We start from the raw sequence: 15,220 nt of genomic DNA on the forward strand, positions 1-15,220 counted from the left end.
AAATAAAAACTTTTGGCCAGGAGTGGGTGGAATAAGCCCCCATATTGCAAATGGGAGGGAATCCCCCTTGACTCACATATCCCCTGGGAAGTCAAACCACAAGTTTTGAGTCCGAAATACCACACGACAGTGTAACAAAAGCCAAAAACTGAAACTCCTGCAAAAAGACGGCTGAAGGAGTTAAACCAAAGTCTTTTCCCTTCCACTGCAAGCCACAACAAAATGGAGCCATTAACACATGAAATTTAGTTGTTGATCCCGCCAAAATCGAGATTTCTTCACTAGGAACATAAACTTCTTTAAAACAACTGGAATAAAAACCTAAATGATTCTACTGGAAATGGAATTCAGTACAAAACCAGAGATATTTTACTCGAGACTAAAATCAGCAGAAACAAAAAGGCAGTTGCAGCAATCGAAAATCGGTCCACGGCAAAATGGTGAATGTAACCCGGACTACAGAAAAATGGCCAACATTAACAAATGACAAGACAAACCAGGATATCTCCCTACAAAACTGACTATACAATTGAGACACCAATATTAACACTTATCCCTAGACAAACACTTTAGGCTATGTCAATTAGGGCCTATACTGAAATATAGGCATATTTAACTAAACAATATTGGGTGGCACAGTGGTGTAGTGGTTAGTATCCCCACCTAGCAGCTCAAATTCCAACCATGACACCACCCGCCCGGTCTCTGCATGTTTTCTCTGCGCCTGCGTTGGTCTCCTCCGGGCACTCCGGCCTCCTCCCACACTCCAAAGACATGCTGGCAGGCCAATTGGCCTCCGTCCAAAATTGGCCCTAGTACATGAATGCAAACTGGGGGCCCTGGACTGCGGGTTCCCCGAGGGCAGGGACCAACGTGAGCATGCGATGCACGTGTGGAGCCCTGCACAAACCGATGGCACTATATGGGTATTGTTAAACAAATATGAGCATCTCAATGAGATAAATCATGAAATAAAACGTAACTCCCCTCCATGCTATTACCTAGAAACCTGAGACCCCCACAGGGTGTAAACAGCTCCTATTGTGATGTCCCAACAATGCATGGGCACTTGGATATGCGACAGGCATTTCAACTTAAAGCCAATATTCAATACAGAAAATGCAATAGTTTCCTTGAAAAGTATGTAAACAGTACAAAAATAGAATTCACTTAAAAAGAGAGGGAAGGTGGCGGCCCAGTCTGCATGGCTACACACACACAAAGGAATAGAAAATGGCCGACCATAGTCACATGGTAGACAACAACAAAAGGAAATAGCAGACAAAAAAAAACATTTTCCTGCCAAAAACCAAAATTTCTGCCCACAAAATTACACATTTGAGATACTAAATGAACACTAGTGCCCCGTACACACGTTCGGATTTTCCGATGGAAAATGTCCGATCAGAGAGTGTTGTCGGAAATTCCGACCGTGTGTGGGCTCCATCGGACATTTTCCATCGGATTTTCCGACACACAAAGTTGGAGAGCAGGAGATAAAATTTTCCGACAACAAAATCCGATCGCGTCAATTCCGACCGTGTGTGGCCTGTTTCGACGCACAAAGTGCCACGCATGCTCAGAAGAAATTCCGACACGGAACAGCTCGTTCTGGTAAACTTAGCGTTCGCAATGGATACAGCACTTTCGTCACGCTGCAATGTTAAAAATGGTTTAATACAGCGCACTCTCTTCTTCTTTATAATGTGACAAGAATTAAGTAGTTTTGCTGCTCATATTCACACACACTTCTCACAAACTTATTTCTTTACTATTTATCAGGATTCCCTCAATATATTTTGATTTCTAACATCTGACAACATAATTTTGTTGTATTTTTTTTTTTGGTTTGGCTTTAATGTAGATTCTTTTTTTGTGTTTGTATTTTTTTGAAGGGTGTTATTTTTTTTTTGGATTTTTACTTGTACTCCCGAAAATGTTTGTGTGTGTTTTTTGTGTCAAGTTACCACAACACCATTGATATGTTGTTCTATTTAATCTGTAGGAGATTGTTTGGTGTTGGTGTCCCTTGTTAATTTCACATTTCATGTTAGAAATGTAGCTGAATCGTCACCAACAAACTGTCCTTTTTGGATTAAAACACACACAGGAGAGTAGAATTTCCCTAAAAAAATTTTATTAAAAGGGGTCACAACTAAACAAAGAGGGAGGCAAGGCTGGAGAAACAGCAGAAGTGGGTGAAGCCTTGGACCCCCAGGGCACACATCACTAATTTTCAAGCTAAATTGGTGGCCTGAGGAGTCCTTATCTAAGGGAGGGCAGTCTGGTCCAGAAGTCCCTGAGATCCGGAAAGCAGCAGGTGACATCTGTGTCCCCAGGCTGTGGTCATACGAGAGCCTGCAGCTTTTGTCAGACCAGACTGAACCCAGGGCCATCACTCTCTTGTCTTCCTTCCACGCTTCCTTCCACGCGGTGGCTCTGGTGGTGGAGTTGTGGCAGCAGGAGGAGGAGGAGGATGGTCCAACTCAATCACGTCGGTCTTGGGTGTTAGTTCCCCACTCACCCCCTTACTTAGGACTTTATACAGAAGGTCCTCACAGAGCTTGCGTTGACCCTCCTGCATGCCCTGCAGTTTTGTGGCAGCCATGCAGGCAAAGGCCTCTTCAGGAGTGGGTAAGGCTCGGAGGGATGCAGAAGCCTCCTGAATCAGCCTGAGCGCAGAATCATGCATGGGAGTCGTCTTCCTCGCCCTTTTATATGGAAGGCGGAGGGGAGGAACCTGAGATTCAGACAGGCTGCCACTGGTCCCAGGCTTCTCTTGGCTGACACTTAGCCCCGCCTCCTCCTGGCTGCCACTAATCCCTGCCTCCTCCTGGCTGCCACATTCCACAACCTCCTCCTGGCTGAGGTCTTCCTGTGTATGAAAAAAGGACATAGTTTTAGTTTTTTATTCATCAATCACACACAATTTTCATCTCATGACTGATGCAAATTGACTGTTACCAAATATAACAGACTATCCTTCTGAGCCCAGCATTTTTCATTTTTGTCCCAATTTTGGGTGCCCACTACTGTCTATTGATATGTAAAACACTTTTTGCAATCAGCAATTCCTGATCAATAATAACATCTAATAAACATAATTTATTTATTGACCAGAAATCTGTAGAACAATGCTATACCTGACTCCAGCTGGGCTCCTCCACTTCTTCCTGGCTGGAAGACCCAGGTGGACATTGGAAGCCTCAGCTGGGGTGGAAGAAAGAGTGAAAGGAAGAGTGGAGAGGGATTCCCTGACTTCAGTGTGGTCTGACAGAAATCGCAGTCTCTCATAGTACCACAGCCTGGGGACATAAACGTCATCTGCTGCAGCTCCGGACCTCTGGGAATCCGTGACCTTCTTGCGCTCCCTAAGATAAGTGCTCCTCAGGCCACCAATTTTGGTTTTTAAATAGGGGATGGTTGCTGTGGGGACCACCGGCTTCACCAACTCCAGCAGTGTCTCCAGCGCTGCCTGCCTCTTTTGTTTATGATTATAATGGGGATGTCTCACCTGCCACGGACAGGGCAGCTCCCTGTATTTGTCTATGAACAGGGGGAGGAAATTGTGGTCATTGAACCCATCCATTTTCTCTGCAAGACACAACACAAGACAAACCCTAATGTTAGGCCAAACTCCCCTAATCTTGTTACAATATAGGCTTCCATTTCAAAGCAGTATAGGCCCAAGTTTAGATCCTATCCTCCGATGCTCCTTCCTCCGCTCACAGATCGTAAGTAAGCAGGCATGTACTGGCCATTGGGACTACTGGGAGTTTCCCGGTGGGCTGATGGCTCAGTGGGCCAGTCAGGTGCAGTCCTGGAGCCACTCCTCTCTGACAGTGAGTGATCACGATTTCACTCCTGTCAGGAGGAGCAGCTTCCGTCACTTGCTGGAGAGAGCATTAGGCTTTCTGCTCCCTCCAGCCTGCAGGGGGAGATAGACAGCCAGCAGACTTGCCTTCCTCTCTCCCCTTATCACATGACTGGAGAGAGGAACGAGAAGCTGCCTTCAAAACTGTGAGTACATGTGGGAGGAGAAGGAGGACACTCTGCTGTGAAGGGGGCTGCTGGTGGGGCTCTCTGATGTGAAGGGGGCTTCTGATGGGGACACACTGATGTGAAGGGGGCTTCTGATGGGGACACACTGATGTGAAGGGGGCTGCTGGGGGGGGACTCTGATGTGAAGGGGGCTTCTGATTGGGACTCTGATGTGAAGGAGGCTGCTGATGGGGACTCTGGTGTGAAGGGGGCTGCTGGTGGGGACTCTGATGTGAAGGGGGCTGCTGGTGGGGCTCTCTGATGTGAAGGGGGCTGCTGGTGGGGCACTCTGATGTGAACGGGGCTTCTGATGGGGACACACTGATGTGAAGGGGGCTTCTGATGGGGACACACTGATGTGAAGGGGGCTTCTGATGGGGACACACTGATGTGAAGGGGGCTTCTGATGGGGCACACTGATGTGAAGGGGGCTTCTGATGGGGACACACTGATGTGAAGGGGGCTGCTGGTGGGGACTCTCTGATGTGAAGGGGGCTTCTGATGGGTACTCTGATGTGAAGGGGCTGCTGGTGAGGACTCTCTGATGTGAAGGGGGCTTCTGATGGGGACACACTGATGTGAAGGGGGCTTCTGATGGGAACACACTGATGTGAAGGGGGCTTCTGATGGGGACACACTGATGTGAAGGGGGCTGCTGGGGGGGGACTCTGATGTGAAGGGGGCTTCTGATTGGGACTCTGATGTGAAGGAGGCTGCTGATGGGGACTCTGGTGTGAAGGGGGCTGCTGGTGGGGACTCTGATGTGAAGGGGGCTGCTGGTGGGGCTCTCTGATGTGAAGGGGGCTGCTGGTGGGGCACTCTGATGTGAACGGGGCTTCTGATGGGGACACACTGATGTGAAGGGGGCTTCTGATGGGGACACACTGATGTGAAGGGGGCTTCTGATGGGGACACACTGATGTGAAGGGGGCTTCTGATGGGGCACACTGATGTGAAGGGGGCTTCTGATGGGGCACACTGATGTGAAGGGGGCTTCTGATGGGGACACACTGATGTGAAGGGGGCTGCTGGTGGGGACTCTCTGATGTGAAGGGGGCTTCTGATGGGTACTCTGATGTGAAGGGGGCTGCTGGTGAGGACTCTCTGATGTGAAGGGGGCTTCTGATGGGGACACACTGATGTGAAGGGGGCTTCTGATGGGAACACACTGATGTGAAGGGGGCTTCTGATGGGGACACACTGATGTGAAGGGGGCTGCTGGGGGGGACTCTGATGTGAAGGGGGCTTCTGATTGGGACTCTGATGTGAAGGAGGCTGCTGATGGGGACTCTGGTGTGAAGGGGGCTGCTGGTGGGGACTCTGATGTGAAGGGGGCTGCTGGTGGGGCTCTCTGATGTGAAGGGGGCTGCTGGTGGGGCACTCTGATGTGAACGGGGCTTCTGATGGGGACACACTGATGTGAAGGGGGCTTCTGATGGGGACACACTGATGTGAAGGGGGCTTCTGATGGGGACACACTGATGTGAAGGGGGCTTCTGATGGGGCACACTGATGTGAAGGGGGCTTCTGATGGGGCACACTGATGTGAAGGGGGCTTCTGATGGGGACACACTGATGTGAAGGGGGCTGCTGGTGGGGACTCTCTGATGTGAAGGGGGCTTCTGATGGGTACTCTGATGTGAAGGGGGCTGCTGGTGAGGACTCTCTGATGTGAAGGGGGCTTCTGATGGGGACACACTGATGTGAAGGGGGCTTCTGATGGGAACACACTGATGTGAAGGGGGCTTCTGATGGGGACACACTGATGTGAAGGGGGCTGCTGGGGGGGGACTCTGATGTGAAGGGGGCTTCTGATTGGGACTCTGATGTGAAGGAGGCTGCTGATGGGGACTCTGGTGTGAAGGGGGCTGCTGGTGGGGACTCTGATGTGAAGGGGGCTGCTGGTGGGGCTCTCTGATGTGAAGGGGGCTGCTGGTGGGCACTCTGATGTGAACGGGGCTTCTGATGGGGACACACTGATGTGAACGGGGCTTCTGATGGGGACACACTGATGTGAAGGGGGCTTCTGATGGGGACACACTGATGTGAAGGGGGCTTCTGATGGGGCACACTGATGTGAAGGGGGTTTCTGATGGGGACACACTGATGTGAAGGGGGCTGCTGGTGGGGACTCTCTGATGTGAAGGGGGCTTCTGATGGGTACTCTGATGTGAAGGGGGCTGCTGGTGAGGACTCTCTGATGTGAAGGGGGCTTCTGATGGGGACACACTGATGTGAAGGGGGCTTCTGATGGGGACACACTGATGTGAAGGGGGCTGCTGGTGAGGACTCTGATGTGAAGGGGGCGGCTGATGGGGGCTCTCTGATGTGAAGGGGGCTTCTGATGGGGACTCTCTGATGTGAAGGGGGCTTCTGATGGGGACTCTCTGTGAAGGGAGCTGCTGATTGGGACTCTCTGATGTAAGGGGGACGCTGTTGGGGACACTCAAAATTAAAGTGGGCCGGTCATGATGAAGTCCAGGGTCAAAGTTTTGTCCCAGTCCAGCCCTGTACGTAAGACGCACGCGTGTTACGCTTTATACACACTGCGCATGCGTGTAACTCCGCCCGCCCCTGATGTTCTTTCTAGTCTATTCCCCGCCCCTCTTCGTTCGGCGCAGTGGGGGAAGAGCACATGGTGGAGACACAGCAGGATCGTGATAATTGTAGCAACGAGGAGGAGGAGGAAAGCCCGGATCCGGAGACGTCCCGATCCAGAAGGAGATTTAAGGCCTCAAATATGTCCTTTGGGGAGATGTTGGAGATGGTGGACAACCTGAAGAGGGCCGACTATGATGGAAAGTATGGGCCTTACCCCAACCCCAATGTCAGAAAGGCCAAGATCATGGCCAAAGTGGTCAGGAGTCTGCACCGGAAATTCGGGGTACGACGATCGAAAGATCAGCTCAGGAAGCGGTGGTTGGACCTCAAATTAAGAGAACATGAGCAGTACAGAAAGATCCGGAGAGTGCTGCAAAAAAGTAAGTAGTTGTGCTGTGTTCCTATTCTTTTGATGTTTATTATATTCGTGCTGCTCCATGTGCTTTTACGAAATTTTGTACAGTTTATAATGGCAACTTTCATGTTCATGGGCACATTATTCGTTCGTATCAAACATTTTTCTTAGTTTAAGTGGTTTTTATTAGGTTTTGTCAGAAAAACAAAATATAAGTACAAGCTTCCGTTACATGTCATATGTTAAGGCAGTGTAAAAGGGAGAAGTACAAATCATTTTCACAGTGGTATTTTTTACTTTATAATAACTTATATACTAGAGTTACGTCATCAACTAACTGTAAACTGAAATATCTAACATCGGGTCCTACCTGGTCCGTGTTCTTGCGAACATAACGGGTGAGCCTTGGGTAATTATCCCAGTCCACCTCCAGCACCCCTTCATGGGATCACACTGTGCTGGGGAGCGGAATGGGACCCATTTACTAGTGACCCGAGGACCTAGAGAGACATTAGCGATGTATAAAAACTAAAAGAAAACTTTGGCGCATTGACCAAAAGATCTTGATTGCAAAAAGAAAACAGTTTGCTAAGCGGGTTACATTTCAAGTTTAAAGTAACTTAACAATCCCATTAGTACAGCTGCTGTTTAGGCATGTTGCATTAGAATGCTATCATTCATGAGTAAACCTCAGAGATACATAACAAAGTATAACTTTCTACTATGGTTCATTCCAGAGTGTACCCACTTCAGGAGTGAGGTCTAATCCTGCCTGCCGAATATGGGGAGTCAGGGAGAAGAGAAAAAGAGGAAAGAAAAAAAAGGAAGAAAAAAAAGGGAAACAAGAGAAGGGTTAGGGGGAGGAGGGAGGAGGGAGGAGTAAGAAAGAGAGAGGTGAAGTGCAGAGAAGTGAAAAGTTTGGCTGTCTGCTCGGATCCCCCACTTCTATTGAGGGACTGTTTCTAAAAATTTTGATGTTGCCCTATTCCTATGTATTTAGACTACGGGTCCCAAATCTTCTCAAACTTTGCTGAGGTATCTAGTAAAGAGCTTACTAATTTCTCCTGAGTCATTATCCATGACACTTTCCATTTAGCTGCTATGAGAGAGACTAAGGGCTTTTTCCAAGCTTTAGCAAGGGTAATTTTGGCTCCCAGGAGAACGAAAAATACTAATTTCTGTGATGATTTTGAGATCCCTGGAATGGGATGGTTGAGAAGAGCTGTTAGAGGAGAATTGGGAATGGTCTTACCTATTATTTTGGATATGGCGTAAAATATTTTTTGCCAAAAGGTCCTAATTTTAGGGCAGTCCCACCATATGTGTAACATGGAGCCTGTCATGTGGCATCCGCGAAAGCAGAGAGGGGAGACCGCGGGGTGCATCATAGCAAGCCGGGAGGGGGTCAAGTACCATCTAGTGATTACTTTTAGGCTAGCTTCCATCAGGGATATATTATGAATGCCTTTGAATGATCGGAAGAAGGCCATGTGCCAGTGATCCATGTCCCATGTGTCCTGTAAATCCCTCTCCCATGCCAGCATGAACGTTGCTTTCTTATCGGTAGCAGCAAGCGAGGAGTAGACTAAGGATATGCCCCCCCTCTGCTCCATGAGGCCCCCACACCATATTTCGTATGGGGTAAACTGCGGGGGTTCGAGTTTCTCAACCCAGATAGATTGGAGAAAGTGTGAAATTTGATAAAACCTGAACCTCTCTGAATTGGGGAGGCCCAGATGTTTGACGCAGTGGTTGAGGGATAATGGCCCCGCTGCGGTAAAATAGTTCCCGATCCGGTACATCCCCCTATCCAGCCACCACTGAAAGGCTTTAATGTCCATGCCCGGGGGGAATGCGGGGTTACGGAAAATGTTCTTCAGTCACGTGTGGTGTGACGTCACGCGTAGGGACAGGATAGGCTGGATACACTGAAAGAAAGCTACGAGCTCGCCGCTCGTCGGATACAAATACCTCACCGTTCATTTTAAATGTGAGTACCTGCTGTTTTTTGCCTAATAAACGTTGTTACCTTGTAAAACGGAGTTACACTATTGGGTTCCTTTATTCCTGTTTTTAAACATCTCCTGGACCATACCTGAGGGAATCCCACCCCAGGACGGTGAGGAACACGTAGGAGCCGCTAGGTGAAAAAAACTAAAGAACCAGTTTGGTCATATGCTGTTGCCCCATTCCTGTGAGGTAAGGGGCCACTGCTCACTGGAGTGTTTACACACGAAGCTGCATGGAATTTTGAATCACCAGGCACTTTAACTGCTACATGCGCATGACAGCACCTTATGTCACAAGATTATATTTAAGACTATGGACGTTTTTCTTGTGTGATTCTCCCTCGTTTTTCATTTTTAATTTATTGGGACATTTAATTACCGTTTATTTTTGGAGTTATCATTTGCACATTATTTTTACATTTGTCTGCACGTCTGCACTTTATGGAAAACTTGTTGTTTCACATCATTTAGTTCAGATATCTAGGTTGCACAGTGTTGGCACTATGCACTTTGTTGATCTGTGATTGATGATTATGTAATTTCAGTATTTATTTCACTGTTTTTTTAGAACAGTCATATTTATGGTTAGTCACGGTGGTTATTTATTTATTAATTAGGCTGTTTATTTATTACCCACATCCACATATTTATTTTTATTTGTATTTTTTAGTTTGCACAGTGGGATATAGCACTTGTTTTTATATATCAGTGGCCCTCCAGGCCGGTTTCTTTACTTAATTTATTAATTAGAAGCTCATACAATAGGATTAGCGCGGCACCATCCATCTATACAACATTCATTTAGGCCAAGTGACACCTAATAGGTGCGTGCAGCTGTTCCACTTTTAGCCAACTCCATATCTGATAGCGCAGGAATATTCTTCTGTACAATTGCCTAGGAGCTTACATAGCACTGGTAGGGAGGTTGCTGGTGACGTTATATAAAGAATGAGGTCATCAGCAAACAGCCCGCATTTATGTGTTTTTGGCCCACAATGCACCCCCGCTATGTCCGGATTAGTGCGTATAGCAATTGCTAATGATTCAATCGCTATTGCAAAAATCAGTGGCGAGAGCGGGCAACCTTGGCGGGTCCCTCTAGCTATTTTAATAGGATCAGAGAGTTGTCCTTGTAGTTTGATTCTAGCTTCCGGGCTAGAGTATAGGGAGTGTAATAAACCTGTGAACCGTGGGCCAAAACCCCATTGTTGTATGATTGAGAATAGGTAGGACCAAGATACAGAGTCGAACGCTTTCTGTAAATCTAGAGATAGCAACATTCCCTTTTGCGCCCCGCTACCATCCCAGCCCGATTGTAGGAGGGAGACTACATACACCGTTCTTCTGATTTGGTCGGGACCTTGCCTACCCGGGATAAACCCCACTTGGTCCTTATGGATGTAGGATCCAATAAAGGAGGCTAAATGGTCTGCCATAATTTTAGTCATAATTTTTAGATCGTTATTGATCAGGGATATGGGTCTATAGTTGGATACTTCTCCCTGGTCCTTGTCTGGTTTCGGTATTACGGTTATGAAAGCAGCGTTCATCTGCGGGTCCAGAGGCTCTCCCTTGGTTTTGAAGTTAATAAATCTAGCAAGGTAAGGCGCTATGGTATTTGCATAAGTTTTATAGTACGGTACGGAGAAGCCATCTGGACCCGGAGCAGACCGCCGCTTAAGATTTTTAATAACCGCTAGCACTTCTTCGGCGGAAACCGGTGCTTCGAGTCTATCTCTGTGCTTAGCCGAAAGGGTAGGAATCGGGAGATTATTCAGAAAATTCGTCAGAGTTTGGGGATTACTTGCCTTATGTTCGCTATATAGATCTGCATAAAAACCATGGAAGGCTTTCATGACCTTCAATGGGTTTGTTGTGTGGGGTTGGCCCGCTATTTTGATTTTGGGGAAGATATATGATCGAGGGCGCGGGGAGAGACGGGACGCCAAGAGAGACCCAGCCCTGTCCTTCTGATAGTAATATTTTGCTCCTAGCCATGACAAACTTTTATCCGCTTTAGCTGTAAGGGCTAAGTTTAATTCTAGGCGTGCTGCATCCAATTGGGACACAGGTACTAAAGCAGGGTCTCGCTTGTGCTCCGTACATAACTTTTGGAATTTCTTTTCTAGGTTGATTATGTTTATCCCATGTTCTTTTTTAAGTTTGGCTGCTATTTGTATTAATTTCCCTCTGATTGTGGCCTTATGTGCTGCCCATAAGGTTTCCGCGGAGACGTCTGCCGTGTCATTTTGATTAAAATATTCCGTTATGGCCTTTTCAATTTCTACTTTCCAGGCGGGGTCAGAAAGGATGTTTTCCTTTAGTCTCCAAAGGTTGTATTTGTGATGTGGGGTTTGGTTATTTATCAGAACACTTAACAGGGAGTGATCCGACCAGACCGTGTCAGTAATTTGTGATCTTTGGGCTGCCGGGATCAAGTCATTCGAGACTAGCAGATGGTCTATACGAGCATAGGACTGGTGGGCGTGGGAGAAGTGAGTATAATCTTTTTTGGTGGGGTTTAAATCCCTCCAAATGTCAGTGAGTCCTTGTGAGTAGACCAGCTTAGCTATTTTCAAGCTGGTTTTGGTTGGACGTATGTTTTGGGCGGCTGGGGGTTTGGATTTGTCTAGGCCCTGGTCGAAGGCCACATTGGAGTCTCCCCCGAAAATTACAGAGCCTTCAATCATTGGTTCAAGTGTCTTAAACATTGAGTTAAAGAATTTATGCTGTCCTGTGTTAGGGGCGTAGTAAGATACTAGGGAGTATAATCTGCCTTCTACAGAACCCTTAACTAGGATGTACCTACCCTCTGGATCTCGATGAACCTTATTTAGCGTGAATCTGCAATTTTTAGATATCAGGATGGCAACCCCTCTGGTCTTATCTTCCGCATTGGCTAGATAAAACAATGGGAACTGAGAGTGGATAAAGTTAGGTTTGTACCGGATCGTGAAGTGGGTTTCTTGGAGAAATAAAAGATCAATCTTGCGGGATTTCATAAAATCAAGTACTTTCCTTCGTTTAGAAGGAGAGTTCAGCCCTTGGGTATTGTGTGTGGCCACCCTTAATAGGGAGGGCAGATTTTCGGTGTCAGCCATGAAGCAGAAGTAGGGGGCCCACCCCCCATCCCTCAACGCCTACCTGTTCCAGTTGGAGAGTGGGAACCGAAGTTGAGACCCTTAAGACATCCTTCCGCTTCTTACTGGGGGAGTGGGTATAACCCAGCAGACAGCCAACTACAAGAAAATAGATTGTTAGAGAAGATAGTAGAGAAGAGAACATAGGAAGAGGGAAAGAGGGGAAGATCAAGTCCTCTCGGGACTAGTGTGAACAGTGGTGGCAGCAGAGCACACCACTCTTCACAGTGGAGGAAACGTCCAGACCCTGCTGACAGGGAGGATTCCTAACCCAGGAGACCAGTTTCACCTGGTCCTTGGGATTAATGGAGGTGCAGCCTAGCTGCCGCGACCTCGGCGCACCTAAGTTAAATACTGAATATAAAAAAAAAACTGCTGATCGGAGCTAGTCCGACCTGGGGAACCGAAGGGGGCCCCGCCCACCCTTTTTTTTTTCCCCCACCTTCCTCCCCTCCCACCCAGGACCAAATTCCGGGTGGATGAGGAGGGCTCCTTGAGCTATAGCCCATGCAATACGGAGCTCATTTTTGCGTCCAAGGCACATCATAAAGAGGAGTCATTAGATCACACTCTGTTACCCAATGCCCTGGAGGCCTGGGTCAGACAGTGGTGTTAAGGATCGTGTTGGTTGACATTCAAATACCTAGCGCCAGGTGGGTCCCAATAGGATTACTCCCAAGGGACCCCCCTGGGGCAGAAACACCTGCTTAGGTCCCCCCCATCAGGAGAAGACATAGAGGGATGGGGGGGGGAGAAGAGAAAGGGGACATAACGTCCCCTCTCTCCTCCCCCCCCGGCCAAAAAATCCAGGAAATCTCCAGCACAGACCATCCAATGCTGGGATGACCCAAGGGAGAAACAAACCAGCAATAAAAAAGAGAAAAAAAGATAAGTCAATCGTTTTCGTGTAGGAGCCATCAAAGGGAAAAATGAATCAGGGAGAGTCCATCAAGCAGCGTCTTGACTCGAGGACTCATGGAGGTTTGGTTTCCTTGGGGCGCTTGTATTTGGGTTTCTCCCACAGGGGTTGCAAGGGGCTTGCAGGGGATGGGCGCTTGTATGGTCCCGCCGCCGAATTGTTGAAGTCCATTGCTGACTCTTGCGAGATGAGGCGGAGGTCTAACAGGATCCGTTCTCCTTCTTGGAGGCTGCGGAAAGAGTAGGTTTTGCCTCTGTGATCAAACTTGAGAGCAAATGGGAAGGCCCATTTATATTTGATTTCGTTTTGCGCCAACACCGAGAGTAGGGGCTTCAACGCCCTCCTTTTTTGTATTGTGTTAGGTGAAATATCCGCAAAGACTTGTACGGCGTGGCCTCTGCACGTGAGGGGCTGTTGGAATCTGCACTTTTTCATCACCTCTTCTTTAATTGAGAAGTAGTGTGGCTTGACCACTATATCTCTGGGGAGGCCATCTTTCCTCGGTGGTCCTAATGTCCTGTGAGCGCGGTCAATTTCCAATTTATGTGGAGGAATGTCAGGGAGAAGTTGTTTAATGAAGTCTTGGACCGCCATCGTAGAGTCGGTTATAGATTCTGGGAGACCCCTGAGTCTAAAATTTTCCCTTCTGGACCTGTTTTCAAGGTCATCAATGCGAGAGAGAGCAATGTCCAGTTGGTCTTGTATGACCTGTATGTGGTTAGAGTTCTACCTGGTTTTAGAGATGGTCTGGTCAAGTTTATCTTCGATCGCCTCCATCCTGGAACCCAGGGCCTGGAAGTCCTCTCTGATGTCGCCCGTTATTTTGGCTGCTGTTTGGGCCAGACCTCTATCCAGCAGAGCTGATAACTGGGAGAAGAGGTCGGGGGCTGTGAGGATAGAGTGGGCTGGATTGGGCGCCATTTCAGGCCCTGTTGTAATGTGAGGGGAGGGAGACTGCGAGGGGGGCGTCATAGGTTGTTCTGCAATGTGCTCTGAGGGGGCCGTGAACTGAGCCAAGTGTTGAGGAGTACTCACTGGGGTCCCAGAGTGGAGCGAGCGGGTCACTGCGGCATAGGAAAGTTTATCTCCTGGGCTCTCTGCAGCTGTCTGTGCACCGTGCAGCATGGCGCCCGCCATCTTGGATTCGGCCCGCTCAGCCGAGGCTCTGAACAGAGGTTCCAGGCCTTTCCTGGACAATCCGGCCGGCATAGGGTTGATCCCCAACCCTTCCTATTCGCCTTGAGGTGGGTGATGTGGCCTGCGGGTTCCCGGTTCCCCCGCTATGTGCGCCGGGTGGTCAGGGCAGTGCGGAGCTCCGGGCTTAAGCGGCCATCTTAGAGGAGTCCGCGCATGCGCCTCCCAAACATTTTTCTTTAGGACTATAAAACACCATTGTTTAGGCCATATGCAGTTGGCCACCATTTTTACACCCTACACTTGTCTTAAAAGAATTTAGTTGTGTAGATGGCTTTGTTACTAGAATGAAATGCAAACTAGATTCTGTATAAGGAGAGGACACTCAGCAGCTGTTTTCACATCTGGACACTGGAGCACTAGTGTGGGACACAAGAACACCATTTTTATTAGGGGGCCACACAGGTGCTCCAGTGTATACTATAGGGGGGGTGCTACATCTGTGAAGCTTGTACCAAACAGGTAAAGTATTGCAGCTTGACAAAGGCACTGAAAATGCTACATTTTGGAACTCTGCTAAACTTGCCCATTGTACCCCACTTCCAAGCAATGTTTCCTATTTATAGTTCTGCCATCAAATATCTGTGTGCGAATTATACCTTTTTGTTTTACATAGGGGAGAAAAGACTCGGAGGACACCCCTCATCCGAGGAGACCAGAGCCCACCCCCCTCTGGAAGAAGGGGAAATCCCCCCAACACAAGCTGAGCAGGAGGAAGAAGACGTGGTGGAACTAGTCACCACAACAGGTGAGTGTCTGCGACCACAGGCTCAGGTAAGAGATGGATGCCGGCAGATTTTTGAGACCTAATTTTTTTTTGGGGTTCCTCTCTTTTTAGGTGATCGTGATGTTGTGGATCCAGATCCTTTCACATCCGAAAGTGCCCAGATCCTGATCGGGGAGATCATGAGGTGTAATTTACAATTGGAAAACATCAAGAAAAACATCATTGATGTTATTG

The sequence above is a fragment of the Aquarana catesbeiana genome, linkage group LG05, assembly GCF_042186555.1.
Source record: "Aquarana catesbeiana isolate 2022-GZ linkage group LG05, ASM4218655v1, whole genome shotgun sequence".
Classification (NCBI taxonomy): domain Eukaryota; kingdom Metazoa; phylum Chordata; class Amphibia; order Anura; family Ranidae; genus Aquarana; species Aquarana catesbeiana.